The following is a 10,210-nucleotide window of genomic DNA, read 5'->3' on the forward strand; positions in this document are numbered from 1 at the left end:
CCTACGCAGACACTTGCTCTGGGGCAGCAATAAAAAAGTCTTCATGCTGAGAAGTCTGCCTTTGGGCCGGACACAGCAAGCCACATGGCTCTGTGAGCAGTGTGGGGCTGAGCAGCAGAAATTCCCATTTCAGACCCAAAAAAAAAGAACCTCCACACAGCAACAGGTTGCCTCCAGAGCACACTTCAGACCAGAGGCAAAAGGAACACCAGAAGACTCAGGCTGTGATGTAGCATGTCTTTAATGAGAAAAAGAAATAGAATAAACAAGTTGAGACTATGAGAAGCGCATTTCCAGTGCTCACTAAAGGAATGGACAAACCAACAAGGTGCTGCCCCTGCAGCCCGTGGCAATCACCTTCTGTCTGCAGCCAGCTAAAAGCGTTTTCCCCCAGCTAATAGCAAATGCCGTGTAGCACCGCAGGTTGTGACACCTACGTGGAAACATACAGTGAGGCATAGCAAGAGAAAGGCGTACAGAGGCGCGATCTTGAGTGGCGCGTGCTCGCGGCTCCCTTCCTGCTGCGGGAGCTGCGGATGCCCTCCACAGCCTGGAAACACACGGGCATCTCCTTAGTCCTCTTCCCCAGCCTTCTTCCAGAGCTTCGCTGTTCCTTCCCTGTGCCCTGCTGGCATCGGTGGGACAAGGTGAGAGGCAAGGACACCCTACAGCCCACCACCGAGGCACAGCAGTCCCGCCTTCCCCAGCCCCCGGGCGCCGCTGGAGGCCACCGGCACCCCACAGCACCGGAGGTAGCTCCCAACCGCTGCCGACGCCGTGGAGCCCACCACCGTGTTCTGCGGGTAGGAGCTGAGGATGGGCCCGGGCAGGGTCACTACCACGGTGGGAGGCTGGATGACGGTGGTGGAGTCCCCACAGCGCCGGTAGCAGGGCTCGTTGCAACTGGTGGCCAGTGGCCTGGGGCCACAGGAGGAGGGCAGGCACAGGTCGTAGCAGGACATCGCCGGGTGAGGACGGACACCTGGAAGGCAGAGCAGGGCGTAAGCGTGAGGCAGAGACCATAGCCATCCCTGTGGAGCCCTAATTCTATGGCTCTGGCAGCCAGAAGAAAAGAGGAGTAGCCAGAGGGTGCACTGGGATAATTCTGTGTGGGTTAGATGGTCTGCCCTGGAAGGCGGAGCTGGAGAGCTGACAGAAAGCTTTTCCCAAGCAAAATCCTCGCTGAAATGCATCTGGTTGTTGTAAAAAATAAATTAAAATAAAATAAATAAAATAAATAAACCAATCAATCAATATATACTTTTTTTTTTTAAAGTAATCCATGCAGGTTGCACCTGGCTGTATGGTTACAGACTCTTGAGGTAGGTACCCAGTACCCCCTGCATCCCACACCCCCTTGCACCTGGAGCCCTGACTCCTCATTTTGCGACAGAAATAAACCCTTCTGGGGGCCTCTGCAGGCAGAAGACAGGCAAAAAACCTCGACCCCTTATGGAGGAGCAGGCAGAAGACATCGGTGAAAGCAACAACTCGGGCAGAAGCCAAGGAGCCAGAGCCCGCCTTGACTTACCTGGGTGGCGGAGGCGGCAGCAGCTGGGAAGAGGGTGGCAGGGCCAGGTTCTGTGTGGGATTTTATAGGGTGCCCCATCCCTCCGGGGAGCCAGCGCATTCCTTCTGTGTGAAACTCTCCGGCAACCAGCAGTTTTCTCCTGGAAAGCTCCCTCAGCTGATTAAACAGTTTCCTCTTTCATCCGTCATGTTTTGCTTCCATTTAGTACTGAGTAAGATTGAAATGATTCGAGCTACAGGCAGTAATTATCTTACCTCCTAAGGCCAAAGTACATTTTAGGTCTTATGCTACAAGGCAGGAGAGCATTTCAGCAGAATTTAGGGCAGGCGCATCCCCGGTTCATCTCCCCTCCCTTCCCACCTTCCCCTCAGCACAACCACAAATCACTGGGGAAGCCAGCTCCCAAGTGCACCTGAGGTGAGCTGGTGAGTAAGGGGGTTTAGGCTGAGTATGAGAATCGTTTATCTGTGCATAAACCCAGCAAAAGCAGCCAGGCACCTGCGCTGCCTCAGCCCCACACGGTCCCATTATGAAAATCAGGGATGCTGGAAGTGTGAAGGGCAGTGAGGGACCTTGCACAGCTTGGAGAAAAATGCATGAAGTGTTGTGTGGTGCTGCAGAAGGCACCAGGCAGCCCTCCTCCTTCCCCAGCTGCCCAGGTAGTACAGACAGGGACATTACTAAGGGCAAGCCCAGGTAGCTGAGCTAGGGTGGCATGGCCAAATTTTTATGCTTTTGGATTCGCTTAGAGGATTTTGCATGTTGTTATCCCCATGCATGGTGTTCAAATTCTGCTTGGAAAATACAGCACATTATGAAAGCAAACTAATCAAAGACACAGAAAGATGTTAAAAAAGACTCCAGAGTCCATCCCTGAAGGTGACGCACACCGTAAGTAGCTAATTTTGCTCACTGAGCTGAATTTGGAGGCCAAGAGCTTTCCCAGCCAGGTCTTTGGATATGCTAAGAGCAGTGAGCCAGAAGTTCACGGCTCTTCTTCCTTGTGATGGAGCAACATCATCAAGACATTCTAATTACAGGTGTGACACCGGATTGCTCTGCTGGAATCCTGCTAGCTGCTACAGAGCTGAGGAGTCGCAGAAGTCCCAACCTGCATTTAGACGTGAATCAGCACCATGTTGGTGAGAGGGAGCCGCTGACGTGGTACTGAGCAGGGGAATGAGCCATCAGGCTCCAGGGGCAAGGAAAGTTTGAAGGTTTTTCATTTCGTGCCAGCAGAGCCTAGATGAAGGTATAAACTATGGCGGTACTGGGGCACATGTACAATGCATGTGTGGAGCCAGGGATTCTCAGTAAGGCTGTTAAAGACATGCCTTGTAGGGGTTTTCAGGGTCGCTTTAGTTACTGGGATGACTTGGCCTTGCATGGAGCCAGGCTTTATAGCACTGAGTTATCCCTAGTGACTCCTTCCTGCCCTGCCTGCCAGGGCAAAAAATGCTTTTCAGAGGTGATGGAGTCAAGCCCAGCTCATTTTAACCTCACTCTGGAAAGGAAAACAGAAAATCAGCTTTTCTGAGGTGCGGAGGAAGACACATGCTTCAGTCAGCAGCAGTCCTGCAGCCTGCTGGAGTAAGGGAGGGGGCTGGAGGCTCGTCACAACTTCCTAAAGGGCCATCTGGGGAGCAGAAAAGGATGACGCTTTATTTTAAGCTTTTCCTTTTTGCCTTTTTGCAATGACAAAATGATGCCATAGGTGCACCTTGGACCCACAGGCTAAGACTTAAACCCTTCTTTTGCCAGGCAGGATTTCTTCTTCACTAACCATTTTCTACCCCTTTCTTCCGTGCTTCTGTGATCCTTGGGAGAATGACCTTCCTGAAGGACTCCCTGGCTTCCAAACAGAGGCTTAAAAAAAAAAAAAAAAAAAAGTCCTTTGCCTGGAGATGGGAACAGGGAAAACAAAAGGCACATGTTGGGAAGCTAAAATAATCAGATTTGTGTAATGAGAGAGATTAAAACAAAGGAAAACCATAGGGGAAAGAGCTCTTCCTGAGAATGCAGGTATCTGGGAGAAAGGCAGGACTGGTTTTACTAACCCCTATTCACTTCAGGAAATGAGCAATTTCTGCCTGAGACATGACTTTCTCTGGGAAAACCACAAAACCAAGAAAATATCACCAGAGCAAACATGTCAGGCCCATTTTTTTTTAACTTTTGCAATGGATCTGGGATGCGTGCACATTTCAGCCCTGTTTCTTCTTGCAGGTAAGAACACGGGGAGAAAAACGGATCAGGACCAGTATTCACCGTGATTCCCTTTCCATCCCCAAGCCCCAGCGGCACTTTGCAACTCTGATTCACTGTTCTGCATCTTGGTTTCCAGCAACCTCGTCTCTCTCTAGATGTCTGTGATGCCAGAGGAAGCATCCCCTGCCCCAGGACCTCCTGAGAGCCAAGGTGGAAACCCTAATGGCGGTTGTATTCCCCTAAGCATCTCCTGTGGAGGCTGCTGGACTTTGCACAAGTTCCCTACGGAGTTGGTGGACAGGGACAACCAGCCCCCACAGCCCCACCACAGGACAGGCCCATGGCTGTGGGGACACAGACATTAGGAGCCCTGTCCCTGCGTGCAGCCCTGGGAGTGCAGCCTCGCCGGTGCCACCAGGCAGAGCAGGCCCCGGGGCTGAGGGAGGTCTGGTTTCACAGATCCTCTAATTGCCAGGTCCATGTCACTGAGGCTGGCACGTCCCCCCAGCAGGCCCTGTCACCAGGTGCCTGGGCAGGGACAGGCCTGCTTCTCTGGGGCTGTAGCACACGTCCACTCCTTGTCCCCAGGACACTCCTCCTGGGGCAGCCTGGCTGGCCCTGGCAAGAGCCGGCCAAGCGCCACGGTGCCCAGCAGCAGTGGGCGAGGACAGGGTGGGCACCCATCCCCATTGTGGCTGTGGACAGGCTGCTGGGGCAAGCAGCTCCCTGCTGGCCACCAGGGCATCCCTGCAGGCCCTGGAAGGAAGAGTGGCCCAGGGGAAGGCCAAAAACCTGCACAGGGCCTGCAGTACGAGTGTCCCTCCCTCCCGCCCAAGGTGTCCCGGTGTGGCTTTTCCATGTCCTTGTCAACAGAAAAAAAAAAGTCAGGTCAGGGAAGACACCTGCAAGGCTGGCAAAACATGTTTCCCTGGCTGTGGCAAAGCACAAGCATGCCTTGAGAAATGCAGTGCTTCCCTTCCTGCAAGACCTGTGGGATTTGTGAAGAAAAAAAAAAGGGGGGGAAGGGGAAGGGGAAGGGAGCAGAGCAGAGCAGAGCAGAGCAGAGCAGGAAAAAGAGCTCTCCTAGCAGCTATTTCTATGTTTTTTCCATCCTCTTGATCTTGCAGTGTCTCACCCTTGCTCTTCCCTGGCCTCCCCAGTGAGCACAATTTCAAACACAGGAGGGAGCTGCCACCACGCAGCAGCCATGCCCTCCTCAGGAAAGCACCTCGCGGAGGTGGCGATGGCTCATGAAGGCCCAGCTTTACCCAGGGCACCATGGGGATGCCCAGGGTTTCCATGTGAGATGTGGAAAGACCCAGGGTGTGCCCACGTCCCTCCCCAGCCAGTGCTGCCAGTTCTTTTCCATCCCCAGGGAGGCTGCCCATGGCCAGGCGCTTCGCCACCACCAGGAGAAGGGGCACAGGGGGCACCCAGCGGGTGGGCTCGGGAACTAAGGCTCTGCCTGTGGAGGGGACAGCTCCCCGCTCCTGTACGGCAGCGTGGGGCCCAGCACGTTGCCCTGACGTGAGAGGGCAATGCAGCTCCCTGGGCAACCGGGAGCAGGTTCAGCAAGTGAGAACACCAGCTCAGATGCAGACATATATTTATCATGAAAGAGGAAAAGAGACGGGAGAGAGGAAGCCAGCCAGGTGTCGATTTGCCACCAGTGCAGCCAAGTGATGCCTGATCTCTGTTCTGTGTGGCTCTGGCAGGGGGATGCTGGGGGCAGGAGGTGATGGCATTCGGGTGGCACGGCTACCTGCAGCTGCACTGAGGAAGGCTGCCAAAAGAGGGGGTGGCTAGGAGGGACTTTCTGGGTTTGGGGTCTTGTCCCTGCTGCCAAAAGCCTCACTGTCCACAGAGGATCCCCCACACAGCAGCCAGAGAGCCGACGAGGGTGGGATTCGAACCCACGCGTGCAGAGCACAATGGATTAGCAGTCCATCGCCTTCACCACTCGGCCACCTCGTCCCCTGCTCCAGCCCACATTTGGGGATTTTTTTTTCACTTTTGAGCACAGGTTGCAAACCCACAGATGCTCCATCAGGGTGTCCCCTGTACAGCTGGGCCGTAGGAGTGAGCTATGTGCCTGCCTGTCGCATGGCTGGTGGCAAGCAGGGCAGTGGGGGCTTTGTGGTTTGTTTGTCCCTCTCCATTTTCCCCCCGGTCCCTGTGTTCAGAGGACAACAAAATGTAAACTGGGCAGGAGACAGGATTTATTTATTTTTGCTTAAAAAGTGTGTGGTCTAGGCTTTTGTTTGTTTGTTTGTTATTGTAGGTCTACATCTCCTCTACCCTCTCTCCCACCCCTGACCTATGTCCAGAGGGTTTTTCTGCATGATTCAGCACCAGTCAAGCTTGTAAATGAAAGGAGAAGATGGATAGGGCAGCCCCAGCCAGCAGGATATGTACCTCTTTATTTCCCAAATACTCCAGGTTTGGAGACAGTTTGGATCATCTTACAAATATGAGCTTCCCAGAGATGTGGGTCAGAAGGAAATTTGTTCTTCCCAAGAGCAGGGCCACCAGAGAAATGAGGGACTCTGTCATTGCCTTCTCTATCGGGTGTTCAGTGCTCTCATAGCCCCTGGATCTGGTGGTTCTGTGAAGAAAAACAGCCCCCAGGCCAGGCACCACTGGGAGTTGAACCCAGGATCTCCTGTTTACTAGACAGGCGCTTTAACCAGCTGAGCCATGGTGCCCACCTGGCCACAGTGCTGGGCCCCCTGCCCATGGCCTTCAGGGTAGCCCCAGGAGAACCATGTGCCCAAGACAGCCAAGCACTGTGGTACTGGAAACCAGGAGGAAAGCTGAAATGCTCAGGGTGAAAAATGGCCCAACATCAGTCAGGTGGGGATAGCCCTGACAGATAGGAATGTACCCAAGGATGGCAGGTCCTGGCCAAACAGATGCTGCACAACTCTTCTAGATGCACTGGAGACTGCAGGTAAATTGGCATTAGCTACCACCATCCACAGGGGGCTTCCTTCAAGGTAAAAGAAGAGAAAAGTGCAAATGAGAAGCAGCACCTTCCATATGCTGCTTTGTGCTGCTACCAGAAGCAAATGTCAGGATGGGGAAGCAATGCAATGTACAGTGGCCACAGGGGCTGTGCTGGGGATAACCTGCACACCCTGGCTCATTGGTCTAGGGGTATGATTCTTGCTTAGGGTGCGAGAGGTCCCGGGTTCAACTCCCGGACGAGCCCTTTTTTTGGAACCGCTGGCCTGCAAAAACATCCTGGAGGGATACAGCACAGACAGTGCCCCACAGCCCCACAACCTCAGGCACAGCCCCCTGCTGCCTCCCTCCCTACCCCGCACCGCAGACCCTTGCTGCCCCGTGCCACAGGGACAAAAGGGACAGGGCACAGCCAGGGCTACACTGGGACAGGGACAGCACGCTGCGGGCTGTGAGGCAGGAAAAGGCTGGAGATGCTGGGGCTTGAACCCAGGGCCTCTTACATGCGAAGCAAGCGCTCTCCCACTGAGCTACATCCCCTGCCCAGTGCCCACCAGGGGGACCAGGCCCTGGCAGCAGCAGCTGGGCGCTCCCTGCTGCACTGGCAGCGGCTGAGCCTGGCCAAAGGCGGCTGTGCTGCCCCACACAGCCTCTGGCCCCAGCATGGGGTGCCACTTGCGGGCTGCTGGGGGATGCCAGGGCCCCCCTGCTCCTGCAGCGCTGCCCCCCTGGACAAGGGCCCAGAGCCAGCCCCCCTGTGTCTGCCCCCTGCCCGCAGCAGCTGGGCTCATCCCAAAAGGGGGGCTCGTCCGGGAGTTGAACCCGGGACCTCTCGCACCCGAAGCGAGAATCATACCCCTAGACCAACGAGCCGTGCTGATGGGGCCCTCTGCACCCTCTGCCCTCGTGCCCCACAGCTCTCACGCCTGCTGGGGCAGCTCCAGCATTTGCCCCATGTGCTTGTTGCCCCGTGACAGCCCCAGGTCCTGCAGCCCCCAAGGGCTGCCCTGCCCTGTCCTGCGTGGGGAGGAAAAGCATGGAGATGCTGGGGCTTGAACCCAGGGCCTCTTGCATGCAAAGCAAGCGCTCTACCGCTGAGCTACATCCCCACACTCATGGGGGCCTTCCTGGGGGGCTCTGCTTTTAACAAAGCCTTTCTCCTGCCTCCTCCTCCTCAGCCCTAACCACTCACCAACACATCAGCACACCTCCCCTGCTCTTCCACAACACACCTGCCTCACAAAGCACACCTGCAGCACCACACACTCACCCCTGACTACTCAACATGCTCTCAACAGCCCTCCTCCCCCTGGACACGCACACACATACCCCAAAACCAAACGCTCTCCCCTCACAGCGGACACTGCCCTGGCCCTGCTCCCCAGTGCAATCCAAGATCGTCCCCCCATGCTCTCTGGGCCAGGGATCCAGAAAAGATGGGGCTCGTCCGGGAGTTGAACCCGGGACCTCTCGCACCCAAAGCGAGAATCATACCCCTAGACCAACGAGCCAGGGTGCAGAACCCCTTTGCACCCCCACTCTCGCTGCCCCACACCTCCTCAGCACTGCCAGGGACACCTCATGCTGCTTTTTTCCACTGCCACAGATCCCAGCAGGGACACCTGCATTAGGTTGCCCAGAACCGCATCCCAGCACCTTTTGAGGATTTCCAAAGAGGGAGGTTCCACCAGGCCTGAAGGCATCTGTCCCAGTGCTGCATCAACCGCACAGCAAAGATGTTCTTTCTGATATGCAGTGGGCTGAAGATGGCTGCAGCACAGTTCATGGGTACTGCCAGGTGGGAGCCCCTGGGACTGTGATGGCTGAGGGGTGAAGGTGTGGGTCAGCGAGAGTGGGGGTGCAAAGGGGTGCTGCACCCCGGCTCGTTGGTCTAGGGGTATGATTCTCGCTTTGGGTGCGAGAGGTCCCGGGTTCAACTCCCGGACGAGCCCCATCTTTTCTGGATCCCTGGCCCAGAGAGTGCATGGGACAACCTTGGATTGCACTGGGGAGCAGGACCAGGACAGTGTCCGCTGTGAGAGGAGAGCGTTTGGTTTTGGGGTGTGTGTGTGTGTCCAGGGGGAGGAGGGCTGTTGAGAGCATGTTGAGTAGGCAGGGGTGAGTGTGTGGTGCTGCAGGTGTGCTTTGTGAGGCAGGTGTGTTGTGGAAGAGCAGGGGAGGTGTGCTGATGTGTTGGTGAGTGGTTTGGGCTGAGGAGGAGGAGGCAGGAGGAAGGCTTTGTTAAAAGCAGAGCCCCCCAGGAAGGCCCCCAGGAGTGTGGGGATGTAGCTCAGCGGTAGAGCGCTTGCTTTGCATGCAAGAGGCCCTGGGTTCAAGCCCCAGCATCTCCATGCTTTTCCTCCCCACACAGGACAGGGCAGGGCAGCCCTTGGGGGCTGCAGGACCTGGGGCTGTCACGGGGCAACAAGCACGTGGGGCAAATGCTGGAGCTGGAGCTGCCCCAGCAGGTGTGAGAGCTGTGGGGCACGAGGGCAGAGGGTGCAGAGGGCCCCATCAGCACGGCTCGTTGGTCTAGGGGTATGATTCTCGCTTCGGGTGCGAGAGGTCCCGGGTTCAACTCCCGGACGAGCCCCCCTTTTGGGATGAGCCCAGCTGCTGCGGGCAGGGGGCAGACACAGGGGGGCTGGCTCTGGGCCCTTGTCCAGGGGGGCAGCGCTGCAGGAGCAGGGGGGCCCTGGCATCCCCCAGCAGCCCGCAAGTGGCACCCCATGCTGGGGCCGGAGGCTTTGTGGGGCAGCACAGCCGCCTTTGGCCAGGCTCAGCCGCTGCCAGTGCAGCAGGGAGCGCCCAGCTGCTGCTGCCAGGGCCTGGTCCCCCTGGTGGGCACTGGGCAGGGGATGTAGCTCAGTGGGAGAGCGCTTGCTTCGCATGTAAGAGGCCCTGGGTTCAAGCCCCAGCATCTCCAGCCTTTTCCTGCCTCACAGCCCGCAGCGTGCTGTCCCTGTCCCAGTGTAGCCCTGGCTGTGCCCTGTCTCTTTTGTCCCTGTGGCACAGGGCAGCACGGGTCTGTGGTGCAGGGTGGGGACAGAGGCAGCAGAGGGCTGTGCCCAAGGTGTCGGGGCTGTGGGGCAGCAGGGCTGTGCTGTGTCCCTCCAGGATGTGTTTGCAGGCCTGCGGTGCACAAAAGGGGGTTTCATCTGGGAGCAGTTGCATCCAGGACCTCTCGCACCCTAAGCGAGAACCATACCCCTAGACCAATGAGCCTGGGTGTACAGCTGGCCCCCAGCAAAACCCCTTCCCCCCCTCGGCCCCATACAGCGCACAACCTGGCAGGCCCAGCACAGGGAGGGGGCTGCCCTGGGCAGCCAAGAGCCCTGTGTGGGCTCAGCGTGCCCCCTGCAGCCCCAGAGCAGGGCTAAAAGCTGTCGCTGTGAGCAGGATTCGAACCTGCGCAGGGAAACCCTATTGGATTTCGAGTCCAACGCCTTCACCCCTCGGCCATCACAGCCCCCGGCTGGGGCTGCCTGTGCCCCGTGGTCTGTGAGG

The 10,210-nt window shown here is 56.9% G+C and overlaps 1 pseudogene across 1 annotated transcript; it reads right to left on the reverse strand.

Annotated features, from left to right (window-relative positions):
- Positions 1–665: 665 nt before the first annotated feature.
- LOC311439320 (feather beta keratin pseudogene) lies at positions 666–1,629 on the reverse strand (annotated as a pseudogene). The gene is made up of 2 exons (XR_014698914.1): positions 1,532–1,629; positions 666–982 (listed from the first exon to the last, which is right to left on the reverse strand). The product of XR_014698914.1 is annotated as a feather beta keratin pseudogene (transcript).
- Positions 1,630–10,210: the final 8,581 nt, after the last annotated feature.

The sequence above is a fragment of the Aythya ferina genome (genome assembly GCF_964211825.1).
Source record: "Aythya ferina genome assembly, chromosome: 6".
NCBI classification, from domain to species: domain Eukaryota; kingdom Metazoa; phylum Chordata; class Aves; order Anseriformes; family Anatidae; genus Aythya; species Aythya ferina.